The sequence below is a fragment of the Crinia signifera genome, chromosome 1 (genome assembly GCF_055691185.1).
Source record: "Crinia signifera chromosome 1, ASM5569118v1, whole genome shotgun sequence".
NCBI lineage: Eukaryota > Metazoa > Chordata > Amphibia > Anura > Myobatrachidae > Crinia > Crinia signifera.
Genome location: NC_139217.1, coordinates 224526909 through 224541100, shown reverse-complemented (window position 1 = coordinate 224541100; position 14192 = coordinate 224526909). Strand labels below are relative to the sequence as shown.

The 14192-nt window shown below is 42.3% G+C and overlaps 1 protein-coding gene across 1 annotated transcript in view; it reads right to left on the bottom strand.

Annotated features, from left to right (window-relative positions):
• HNRNPM (heterogeneous nuclear ribonucleoprotein M) overlaps positions 1 to 14192 on the bottom strand; it is a 169358-nt gene that overhangs the window by 77101 nt on the left and 78065 nt on the right. The gene's annotated exons all lie outside the window — the stretch shown is intronic.

Genomic DNA, 14192 nt, shown 5'->3' with positions numbered 1-14192 from the left:
CTGTACTAATTAGTCACTATGGACAACATTGCCACTCTTTCACCGATTTATATATACACACACCCCACAATTTTTTAATAAAACAAGTTGTGTGTGAATATTGCCCTTAGTCACTCATACAACCAATGACCCAAACTAAATAACTGGGATCAATTAGACCAAGCATGGCCAAACTGTGGACCTACAGCTGTTGTGAAACATCCCACATGCCTTGCCAGTTTTAGCATTCCCTAATAGCAAAAAAGGGATGACGAATACGCATTAGTTGGATTTTCGGTATATTATTTTTCCACGGTGCGTGGTGTGCGCTGGTATAGTGGAGATAGGCATATATATAATTTTTTTATTTTTTTTTTATTCATTGATTTTTTTTTGTTAAAACAATCCACTAATTAAGTTATTTTTAAACAATCCACTAATTAAGTTATTTTTTTAAATTATTTTCTATATTTGCTATTAAAAATGGCAAATATCTATATAAACATTTATTGGATGGTCTCTAGTTATACAGATGTAATCCTTTCTACGCATTTTCTGATTATCTTGCAATTTTGCATATACAGGTTGAGTATCCCGTATCCAAAGTGCTCGGGACCAGGAGAATTTTGGATAACGGATTATTCCGTATTTTGGAATATTTTAATATTTCAATGATGTATTTTGAAGTATCTTGCATTTATGCTGTATAAACACATAAAATAAACACAAATATATTTTATTACCACATTAAATACACACAAATATATTTTATTTGTTCAAAAAACAAGGTTTCAAAACATGAAACAAAATTTGTGTACTATCTCAGATATTGAATTTGAATGCCAGGCAATCATTTTCTTGTACATATATAGTGCCAGTTACATATCATGTCCTCAGTAGTGCTGTTACATATGTCCCCAGTGAGTTTTTAGCTAAAAAAAATTTTTTTCCCACTTTCTGGAAAGTATGGTTTTCGGAATAATTCGGATACGGGATACTCAACCTGTATTTGAAATGCCGAATTTACATCTGTGGTAATATAACAAGATATTGCTTTAACTATAGTACAAACCAATTACAATATACTCCGCAGATAATACTATAAAAACATACTTCTCCTATTTGCTCCTAGGACTATCACCAATTTTCACTAAGTTAACAGATTCCCTTCACAATATGTGTTTCGATCATGTGACTACAATCTTGTTTATATGCTACTATGGCTACCATTTGTGCTTGTGTAAAGTTTTCCTCTGAGATGCAGCCTCAGATCACGTGACCTGTGTTTCCCAATAACAGGCCACGCCGAACGTCTGCATCATATACCTGGAAATGACTGTCCAGTACGCTGTTATAACAGTGCGATCCGTGTGACCATTATCTCTGCACGGATCACGGTTGCGCGTTAGGCTCACAGTGTTTGCAATATACAGCTCAATAGAACTGCTGACGAGCTCCATTCCCCTCTCTCTAGAGAGATCTAATACTAAGGGGAGTATTCAATGTTTCTGTTCTCCATGTGCAGCGAATCCTGTTTAGGATTCGCTGCACATTCACAGGGTTCAGGAGGGCTGCAGCATTCGCTGCCAGCCCTCCCTGTCACCCTATTCAACGCATCAGGGGCTCGCTACTCCTGCTGGTGAACTTTAACCCCTGTGGCGAATGCCCTGCACCCACTTGGGCCATACAGAAACTTCATCTTCACCCTTGCTGTTTTACACAGAGCACTACAGGTCGATATCCCCAGCCATGGTCTTCAAACATCCTCCCGGCGGTAGGGGCAGGGCAGTCCGGTCCGGCTCGTCAATCCAGCACCCGTCAGCTACCTGATGTGCGGCGCTGAGGGCATCTATCTGCAGGCGGCTGATAACACCTTCCCAGACACGGCGTTCCACTAACACCTGCCGTGTCATTATTGAGGAGCGCACGAGTACTGCCTAGGTCCGGTAAGCTCCAGGCCAGAGACCTTTTCAACATCACAAGTGCGTGGAACTACAAGAACATTAATGCCTGCAAACCAGCATCCAAAATTTAAGTAGCAACAAGCGGTGAGAGATATCTTGTTCTACAATAATCATAGTATTGTCTGACTTTACAAAGGATTATTGACTTTCATCAGTCCCAGAATTTAAAATAGAGACTGTGGTGCACACCAGTCTCTGGACATTGACACTAAATTAAGGCACATTGCCCAAGGAGACGCTATATATATTAGTTTTATCTAAGATTGCCTATAAATGTCATTTAAATATTGTTTTTTTTTTAATATATATAAATTTCATATATTGGTATACATGCGCTTTCATTTAGTAATGTTTATTCTCTAGCATTGAATACACTCTCTGCAAATCCCAGTGAAAACCCCATTGAAATACACCAGCGAATTGCAGAGAGTATGAAACTGAGAACTGGCCAGTATCCACTGTTCGCTTTCGGCGAACAGTGAACATTGAATAGGGTGAATCTGATTTTCAGTGAAAAAAAAATTCACTGCAAGGAGTAAAAAACAGCCAGATTCGCCGAAAAAAAACGGTGAATCGGTAGCATTGAATACTGGCCTTAGGTAAATTGTTCCCATTAATTCCAGGTCACGGTCACGTGACACTGATTACCAATCAAAACCTTTTCTTCATATAACATTGAAACTTTTTATGTATAATCCTGTTTATGCTCTTTGCATATTGATCATTATTAAATATATTTAACATTACTGCATTTTTACTTGACGGATTATTTTCTTTGAGCAGCCACTACACAGCTGCTAACTATCCCCAATTAAGGTCATGGGGTATAAATATGGAGACAGTCAGACACATTTTAACCTGCTCCTGAGGAAGCTGGGAGACTTTTCCCAGAGAAACACGTAGAGCTTCTCAGAATTCCAATACCTTGACACTAACAAGACTCCTGAGGATTACAAATCTCCATCTACTAATTACTGGATACGGGACTAGTTATCTCTACCTGGTCACCTGAGATCTTTTACAGCTCGAAGATTGGACCTGCAGCGATCATTACCATTCCACCCAGGGTTATCGGACAAGCTACCAGAATTATTCATCCATTATTGCATCGTGCATCTGGAACCGACCACCTTGTAATATACTGCTGCTCTAAATATTCCAGTCATATACCATCCTGGATATAGGAGTCCATACGTGTACCCAAGGGTTATTATCCAATTTGTCTATATTTCCATCCATATACAATTTTATATGTATGTGTTTATTTTTAAATATATGTGTTTAATTTTTATGAAAATTTTACATTGCTAAGAAACAGTCATTCTTTGAATCATTTAAGAAACAAAGCCAGCGCTGATTACTCTTGTATTTATTTGGTTTATTCTTTGGGGGACTATCCCCAAACCAGCTTCTGATAGCAATCACACATTACCACCATATATTTTTCATAGTTTGGACATGCCTGAATTAAGCTATACAATATTACTTACTGCAATATGACTGGCTAAAAGCTCTCAACAAGCAGCACAGTATACAATAAAATTCCCAAAAAAACTAAATTGAAATATCCGTGAGAACCACAGTAAGAGGTATTAATAAGCACCATACACAATACAGTTTTTAAAAGATACCGTTCTCGTTTATAAGTGATATAAAAAAACCATATCGAATGTATATGCTCAATATTGTTAATGATGCATGTTCGGTACTTGTGTATTATCAAGGCGCCCAAGTTTCTTACGTATGGCACCGTAGGAAAATCGCATTGCATGGGAACGGCCGTGCTATGCGATCCAATTTTCCTATGTAATTCATTCCCTGCTCTCTTCGCCCCGGGGGATCGCATTGCATCGCACCTCCCGCATATGTACGATGACATTACCTATACAATTATAACATTGTATGACATACAAAGAGGTTTTAGGAACCCCCCCCACCCCGAAGTGTGGCGGCGGAACGCGTCCTCCGACCTTTTCATACCCCTACTATCCACGTCGGCGTGGAGTTGGCTTAATATAGTGTGGCGAGCGTAGCGAGCCCAAAGCGGATTACTTTACATTTATTCCGCGTCCCCTCGCGGGGCTTGCCACACTATATATAAAGTCGACTCCATGCCAACATGGATAGTATGGGTATGAAAAGAACGGAGGATACATTCCGTGCCGCTCACCACGCTTCGGGGTGGCGAGGATAGTGGGGGGTGCCTAAAACCTCATTGTATGTCATTATTGTATACCTAATGGCATTGTACATGGCATACATTCTAAATAAAAAAGAGCACTGAATATATTACATAGGAAAATCTGATCGCATTGCATGGCACTTACAATGACCCATGCGATGAGATTTCCCTACGCAGAATAGCCCACTAAGCAAATAGCTTAGTGGGCACCGTGATAATACACAAGTACTGCATGTTCCACTGCATCGTTAACAACCCACGCCAAGATACACATGCAGGTCTCCCTTACCTTCAGTAATTAATGTCAGTGTTCATGAATGCATTATAAGAAACTATGTAAAAGCGGGATTTTGTACGTTAAATCCTTTTCTATGATTCTATAGGTGACACTGCAGTTTACAGCGGGGAATAGAAGGAGACTACCAGGAGCATGGGCATGGGAATCCAGCGTCACCTATGAAATCAGAGGAAAGGATTTAACGCAAGTACAAAATCCCGCTTTCTCCTTCATCCAGTAGGTGACACTGGAGTTGACAGTGGGGATGTCCCAGAGCACCCATCACGTGCAGGACAGTGCCGAGATCACACAATACCAAAACGACCGACCTGCGATGCAGGGGCTGTAAAACTTCACAAATTGTCTTGCGGCTCTACCAAGTGGCCCTCTGACAGAGCTGTTGCTCTGGAGTCCCTATGGGCAGCCAATTAAGAAGGTCCCACAGAACGCGTGGAATGCACAAAAATAGAATAAGGTGGAAGCCGTGAGGCAGCAATGTACACCTCCTGAATATCAAGGCATATCCACCTTGCCAAAGTCTGCTTATAAGTAGGGCAGTGCTGGTGAACCTTCGGCCCTCCAGTTGTTGAACTACAAATCCCAGCATGCCTTGCTACTGTAAGCCATTAGGCCATTCTAAAACTGTTAAAGGGCATGCTGGGATGTGTAGTTCAATAAAAGCTGGAGGGCCAAAGGTTACCCTTCCCTGATGTAGGGCAACCAGGCTTCGCTGGGTCGTACAAAACAAGGCATCTGTCTTTCTTATAGACGCCGTCCTGGCAACATATCTGTAGTGCACGCACCACATCCAGAATCCTGGCGTCAGGAGAATAGTAGTAGTAGTACGTTTATTTATAAGGTGCAGCAAAGTGTCCGCAGCGCCATACATAGCAAACAAAAAACAAATGACAAAGGTAGCGTACAGGGTGTGTTGAAAAATACAGTATAAATAGGGGTATAGCTGGTAGAAATAAAAATCAGCATCAGTTCAGAAGTAGGTGTCAAAATTGTCGAGGAGACTGAAGATGAAGTAGAGGAAGGGAAGAACAGGACAGGAGGACAGGTGAGGTAAAGAGGTAGGGTGAGTACGTGAGGCAGGAGGACCCTACTCATAAGAGTTAAAATACTAAAAATAGGTGGGTGGACGAACGAAAAACAACAGGATAAGTAGGAACGGAGGGGAACGGAGGCAGGATAGGAGGATCAAAAAAGAGGTTAGGAGGAGGGATAGGCTAGTCGAAAAAAGTGGGTTTTGAGGAAACGCTTGAAGGAGGTAAGGGAATCAGGAGGCCTGATGGGTGGCGGGAGGTTGTTCCAGTGCAGGGGGGCAGCGCGAGAGAAGTCTTGGACACGGGAGTGGGAGGAGGTGATTAGGTGAGAGGTCAGTGATGGAGCGAAGAGGACGGGAGGGAGTGTGGATAGAGATCAGTGAAGAGAGGTAAGGAGCGGTGGAGGAGGAGAGAGCCTTGTAGGTGGTGGTGAGGAGTTTAAAGAGAACTCTGAAAGAAATGGGGAGCCAGTGAAGAGATAGACAGAGTGGGGAGGCGGAGGTAGAGCGGCGGGAGAGGAAGATGAGCCTAGCAGCAGCGTTAAGAATGGTTTGGAGAGGTGCGAATACTCTATGAAAGCCGGTACCACAATCAGCTGATTGATTTGGAAGACAGTCACCACTTTCGGAAGGAAAGACTGGTGCGCAAGTCTGCTCGATCCTCATAAAATATCAAATAGGGAGGGTAGCAGGATAAGGCACCCAGCCCTACATGGCCAAAGCCAAGGCCAGCAACAGAACCAACATCCAATTTAGGTACTTCATGTCCAGTTTCTAAAGGTCCGAACAATTGAGATTGGAAGAAAGCGAGAACAAGATCCCAATTACACAGAGCGGTGGGAGACCAGAAAGGAGGTCTACAATACCCCTTGGAAAAAAGTCTGCACCTTTGGCAACGGAGCCAACTTCCTCTGAAGGAAGATGAAAAGGGGCGGACACTTGCACTTTTAATGACCCAAGGCGTACACCAGACGTAAGGCCTGCCTGTAAGAACAGGAGAAGGTGTGCCGTTTTGAAGGCTGTTTCAGAAACTGTATGGCCTTCACATCAGGCGGCGTAAGTTTTCTGTATTCAATAGTAGTGTGCAGACATCACCTCCTGACTCGCTTAGTCATGTGCAGGGATTTATTGTTATCGGGACTCGGGCTGCAGAATTTCCTCCTCTTCTTCTTGTACCTCACGGTGCTGCTCTGTGTGTCACGTCACCTCCTGCTCCAAATGCTGGCTTAGGTCACTGGCCCAGTTGGCCTTCCTCCCCTCACTGCACAGCTGGCAGAGGGGTTGCAGATAACTAATTAACATTCAGCACAAACTGTCCCCATTTCAACATAATGTATTTTGTAGTATATGTGTATCTTGCTTTATGTGACTGGGGCCAGTTGATACTAAATCCATCGACACCCCCCCCCCCCCCCCAAAAAGGGCGAACAAAATTATTAATATATATATATATATATATATATATATATATATATATATATATATATATATATATATATATATATATTTTTTACAGATGGACCGCCTCTCGCTATTGCTCCGCCAGCGACAGAATCTGTCCGCTGGCGATTGCCGGCGGAGAGGCGCTGCATCTGACTGAGACGCGCTTCAGGGAGACTGACAGGGTTAGGGGGGTCCAAGATGTCGTGGAGCCCAGTTGTAAGGCGACGCGCACGCACGCGTCCCCTTACGGCGGCTGGCGAATCTTCCGCCATCCCCTGCAATAGCGAGAGGCGATATATATATATATATAGCAATCCCAAAACGACACGTCACTCCGGGTCTAGTAAACTCAAAACGTAGTTTTACTGGTGTCTACGGCGTTTCGGGACAAGCCCGTCTTCAGGACATACTCAGTTAAACATACATCAGTGACTTACATTTATACATTTGTGTGTGACTTACCCATCCCGGTGCTGCCCGCTCTCACATCCGTCCATCGGCGTGTTCTCCGTCTCGTTTCCGGGTTCCCCTCCCGGAAGTGACGTATCGCCGTCTAGGAACGTCATGCTGGACGGGCAGCATGCTGTTGATGCGACATACCCGCAAATATTGCGAGTATGGTAAACCTGATTTCGTATGGTGCGGGTAAAAACTGTTATAATGCAGGAGGTTATTCCTGTCCGTGGGTTTGGTAAATAATTGTGCGTGGATCTTACCATCCTTTATCATAATTTGTACATCTAGAAAGTGCACCATGCTCTTACTCAGATTAAAAGTAAATTTCACTGGACTACTCGATGCATTCTGGGCCTCCCGGCAATTAGTAAGGGTCTCCTGTGGGCCCGTCCAGAAGATCAGCATGTCATCTATGTATCTTAGATATAATAAAATGTGCTTATGGGTACCCGCTTGGAAAAATAGCTCTTTCTCTATCAAATGCATATATGCATTGGCATATACTGGAGCAGCAGGGGAACCCATATCACACCTTTTCTTCTGATTAAAAAAACCTACCATCATGCAAGAAACAGTTGTGTCAATGTGAATGTTAAAATTTCCAAAAATAACTCTTCGTTGGGTCCTGTGTATTGCACATTTCCCGTTATAAGTGACCGAACCGCTTCTATTCTCTCCTCGTGTGGAATGCATGTATATAAATTGCAAACGTCTATACATGCCATGGTCAAATTGTCTGGGACCTCCGTAATGTCCTTGAGTTTTTGTAGTAGCATGGTGATGTCCTTTAAATATGTATTGGTACTCTGTACACATGTCTGTAAATGATCAATTTACACTGCCAAGGGTTCACACAGAGAACCCTGGGCAGAGATGATGGGTCTGCCAGGTGGCCTTTGTGCGTCCTTATGTACCTTGGGTATAGTGTAAAACAAGGGGGTCCTTGGTTTGAACTTAGTCAACAGTTTCTTTAAGTCTGCTGTGATATGGCCTTCATTCACCGCCCAGGACAGAATGTTAAGTTCCTCGGCGCACTGTGGTGTTGGATCTGCGCTCAATGGACAATATGTAGTATTATCTGTGAGCGGTCTGTCACATTCCTCTCTATAGGAGTTGATGTCCTGGATCACTATTTAGCTTTCACTGCGGTCACTGTTATTTTATACCAATGTTATTAGCACTAGCTTGAATATTGATTTTGCAGTTTGCATCTCACCCACAGTGCTCCCCCAGCCTCGGACGGCTTCCTAGTGCTGGCGTCACGTCACTTCCGGTCCTTAGAGGCAGAAGTCACAGCTGGACCCGGAGCGTCAGGTGGTGGGGAGAGAGACGGGTTGTGTGTAAGTATGAATTTCACTTTGTTTTACACAACTGTAAGTGTCCTGACGACGGACTATGCCCGAAACGACGTTGACCTAAAACAGTAAATTTAGAATTTGCATCAAGACCCCGAGTGACACCTGTCATCATTGTCTCTATTACTGGGAGGACACACTCCCCAGGAGAGCACCCGGGAAAGAAACTCACTGCCCCTATCAGTGCAGGAGTGCTGGGCAATCCACTATCTATCTATATCTATAGTACAATCCTACAATATTGTCACATATTGTATTATGCGTACTAGCAGATAGCTGAAAATTCACATGTAGCAGTATCTCTCATTATGTCACAACATGTAGCAGTATCTCTCATTATGTCACATTGTGAAAAAATCATTATTATAGGTGCTTGTACACAGAAGATAAACGCCACCTTGTGGTTATATTTAAATGCACATAGTGATCACCTTGTGGGAAAAAAATAGATATTTATAAATTGGTTTAATCACAAAACTCACGCTTGGATCATGTGTATCCGGCAGGTGTAATCCAAGACCCTTAAAACCCAAAAAGTCTCCCAATACTGGAAGAACTCATAGCGTGATATTGTTTTGTAAAAAAAACACATTTATTTACAATACAATTTGATTAAAAATACATAGAAAACAGTTTAGGTGAACCCGTACATTAGCAAAGAGTATTCTACAGCTTATCTGGTTATGATGCCAGCGGGGGATGAAGAGATGTTGGCCCAACTGGTTTTGTCCCTTTATTCCATAAAGTGGGACTTGGCGTCACTCCGGTCTTGGAAACAGCTTAGGGAAACAATAATGGAGTCATGCGACTTTTTGATGCAATGTTTCAACTACTTTATTGTAGTTTTTGTCAATAAAGTAGTTGAAACGTTGCATCAAAAAGTCACATGACCCAATTATTGTTTCCCTAAACTGTTTCCAAGACCGGAGTGACGCCGACCCCTCTACTATATGTGAACACGCTGCTCGTGGTTATATATTCCTCCTAATCCTAGTCACCTCATTTCTAACCCCTGATGAAGTATACACCTGATAGATATATGTACACAAAACGTGATAAGATAGAAGAATTTCATAAAGTGTGGGATAGGTGGATTACGTCGAAATACTATAGGGGGGAAAAAAACATAAAAATGAAGAAACATTAGTAGCACTTAGACAAATAAAATGGGTACAAAGAAGTGAATAGTAAATACCACGAGATATAAGAGTGTGGCATCTCACAAACAATGAACAAATAGGAAAATTTAGATGATAGAAGAATAGAGATAGTATAGAACCAGGACAAACCGGGGGGGAGGGGGTGCGGGTAGGGTAGGCCGGATATGTTTGAAATGTATTGTTGGCGCTTGACTTTGTTTATGATCAGAATCTCCGAATAGATGGATAAGGAGAAAAAGAAACACACAGTATGTGTATTAATAACACACTAAACCTCAAATCGAAGTGTAGGGGGAAAAAAATGGGATCCCAAATATAGAAAGCGTACCAGAACTCACAATGTACTGTGGTACTGGACGTATATAATAGTATCTTTTAAGTGGATCACCGCAGGTGCAGTCAACAAGATGGGTGCTGAAGGCAAACAGATGTATATTCCAATGTGCGTACCATTACTCACTGGGGAATAAGGATGTGTAAGCTTATAAAGGTTTCTTTCAAAGTTATCCCTTCGCCAGTGAACATATGAACATGCAACAAGAAAAGGAGGGTCTCGATGGTAATCGTACCAGTACTCACTGCAAACGCAGGCCAGTCACATTCATAAAGGTATCTTTAGGTGAAGCAAAATCCCTCTTCACTATCCTGTTTTCAATTCCACTCACAGTTGAAAAATGGCATGTGGAATGGAATGCCAAAGACAAATGGAGGAACAGGTCTCAGTAAAAAGGATTTATTAATAAAAGCTTGTAATGTGGCCAATAGGCCATAAAGCCACAATAACAAGATGAATGCAATAAAAAATGCAATAAAAAATGAACTCACTTATCTCCCGACATGTTTCGGCGGTCACAGCCGCCTTTATCAAGGATAAAGTGAGTAGGCACATAGCAGGATATATATACACCCCATGAAGGAACCACTTCCGGTTCGTCGTCATTATGATAGGAAAATAGTTCCATAACCTGAACATCCTCCCATAAGAACCAAATAGCCAATGCAGATGGTAATCCGCCAAAAGCACTAAACATAAGGCAAAAAACGGGCTTACCGGGTGTCCGGGGATAACGTGTTGGACCCTGTTCAAAGCAGGGCTTCCGCTCAGTGACACGCACCGCAGGAAGTGCGTGTGCGCTCAGTGGAACGCATAGTGTCCAGTAGGAGCCCGTTGACAACAGGGCTTCCGAGCGGTGGAACGCACACCAGGAAGTGCGCGAGCGTGTGATGAAGCACACAGTAGGATGAGTGATGTACCACTCATCCCGTGGCTTCCGCCTGATGGAACGCACAACCGGATGTGCGTATCCATCGTATGGAATGCAGGGCGAGACGGAGTATATTACTCTGACATCCGCCCTGTGGAACGCACCCGGAAGTGCGCCAGAGCGCTAATGGAGCGCATACATGATTTAAAAAGGAGGCAAATTAATAACAGCGTCCTTAAAATGCAAAATATACCATATTTTAGTAAATTTAGAAATGAGGCAAATTAATAACAGCGTTCTTAAGGTGCAAAATAAGAAATATACCATATTCTAGTTAGGAAGATGGTAATAGGACCAAATGAACTAGGTCCTGCTAATAAATGTAGGTGGAGCTTATATATGCAAGTTCTATGTGCTGGTTAGACAAAGAGACCTGATTAGTGGTTCCTTCATTTACATATTCACAGCATAAAAAGTGCAGGGGTATGGACATAACATAACAATGTGACAACATTAAAAAATAATAATAAAAAAAGGCATAAAGATAAGAACATATAAGAATAATTAAAGAAACCATTTTAATTCGAACTCGTGATTGAGGCCATGTGGACTCAGAGTGGATAAATTAAAAATCCATCTCATCTCAGTTTGGGCCAACCGTACATCCCTATTATTATGTCGCCAATGATTCTTGACTGCTTCCAGACCCCAAAAACCGGTAATGGCTTTGGTGGAGCTATTATGCTCCTCTAAGAAATGCAAAGAGAATGGATGGTCCTTAAAGCCTTTCTTAATATTGCGGACGTGCTCAGCAAGGCGCACCTTTAGGTTTCTCTTCGTTTTACCTATATATAATTTGTCACATGAGCAGCGTATGGCGTAAATCACGTAGTTCGAATTACAAGTGATAAATTGTTTGGGTTTAATGCACTGGTTATTCAATCTAAATTCAGTAAACTTTCTGATGGTAGAAGGGTAAGCTTTACACATAACGCAATCACCGAGTCAGCGGGCTCCTACTGGACACTATGCATTCCACTGAGCGCACACGCACTTCCTGCGGTGCGTGTCACTGAGCGGAAGCCCTGCTTTGAACAGGGTCCCACACGTTATTCCCGGACACCCGGTAAGCCCGTTTTTTGCCTTATGTTTAGTGCTTTTGGCGGATTACCATCTGCATTGGCTATTTGGTTCTTATGGGAGGATGTTCAGGTTATGGAACTATTTTCCTATCATAATGACGACGAACCGGAAGTGGTTCCTTCATGGGGTATATATATCCTGCTATGTGCCTACTCACTTTATCCTTGATAAAGGCGGCTGTGACCGCCGAAACATGTCGGGAGATAAGTGAGTTCATTTTTTATTGCATTTTTTATTGCATTCATCTTGTTATTGTGGCTTTATGGCCTATTGGCCACATTACAAGCTTTTATTAATAAATCCTTTTTACTGAGACCTGTTCCTCCATTTGTCTTTGGCATTCCATTCCACATGCCATTTTTCAACTGTGAGTGGAATTGAAAACAGGATAGTGAAGAGGGATTTTGCTTCACCTAAAGATACCTTTATGAATGTGACTGGCCTGCGTTTGCAGTGAGTACTGGTACGATTACCATCGAGACCCTCCTTTTCTTGTTGCATGTTCATATGTTCACTGGCGAAGGGATAACTTTGAAAGAAACCTTTATAAGCTTACACATCCTTATTCCCCAGTGAGTAATGGTACGCACATTGGAATATACATCTGTTTGCCTTCAGCACCCATCTTGTTGACTGCACCTGCGGTGATCCACTTAAAAGATACTATTATATACGTCCAGTACCACAGTACATTGTGAGTTCTGGTACGCTTTCTATATTTGGGATCCCATTTTTTCCCCCTACACTTCGATTTGAGGTTTAGTGTGTTATTAATACACATACTGTGTGTTTCTTTTTCTCCTTATCCATCTATTCGGAGATTCTGATCATACCATCTGAACAAACAAAGTCAAGCGCCAACAATTCCTTGTCTTGCTCCAGAATATCCATAGTGGGGACTCCAAAGTGATCCTCCTTTAGGAACTGAGGCCGCATGGACTGATAGCGCCTTGGGACTTTTCCGTTTTTTGTCTATTGTACTTGTTTCACTTGTGAATTTTTGTCCTAGGCTGCCATCATGTTTGTTCATCGTAATACACGTCACCAGCATATAGATACAGTATTCTCATTAGAGAAGATTGGCGACATTGAAATTTTGGATGATACTTTAGATAATGTTATGTCTAAATTAGAGAAGACTCTACTTAAAGAGAGTCGCCTCTGGTGGGAGGTGACAACTCTGGAAAAGTATTTATCAGTTAAATTGATACCAAAAGGTTTACAGATCATAAAGAAAGCTTCTTTCAACAATCCTTCTGAGAAATTTACCCAGAAATGGGAACAAATCCTCAATATGTGCTCCATTTCTTTAATGGAGCTCATTATTCAGGAAAGAAAATCCGAAATGGAGGATGTTGAAACAAGCATTGGTAAATTGGAGTCTTTAATAGATCCCTTTAAGAATCAACCTGAATTTAAGGAATTTGAGAATAAAATTAAATCCAAACTCCAAAAAAATGAGAAGGACCTCATGAGAAGAAAACAGAAGAAATTCCATAGAGATAGGTCTGGGATGGATGGCACGGTTGAGACGGTGCAGTCTGGAAGACCCGGTCCAGGGCCACCAGCTGCACGCAATCGATCAGCCAACTCCGCAGCTATCTCCAATAATCATAGGATGAATAAACGAGAGCCGAAAAGGAGACAGCAATACTTCCAGTCACCCGTTAGGCCCAAACCATCGTACAGTGAAGCCCTTAGACAGAACCTTCACCAACCCAAAACCCCTCTTCAACAGCGTACCCCCAGAGGGCCCAATCCTAGAGCCTGGAAAAGGGTACCGTTTAAAAATTGGGAGGAGAGGAAAAATGATTCTGTATTCCCTGATCGACAGGGCTATAGAGATAGAATAGATACCAACGATAATCCTCGGAACTGGGTAGACCGTTTCGTAACCCAAAATAGATTCCACCCGATAGAGCCTCAACCCGGTAGATCAAATTTTTTAGAAAGGAATCAACAACCATGGAGGATAAATTA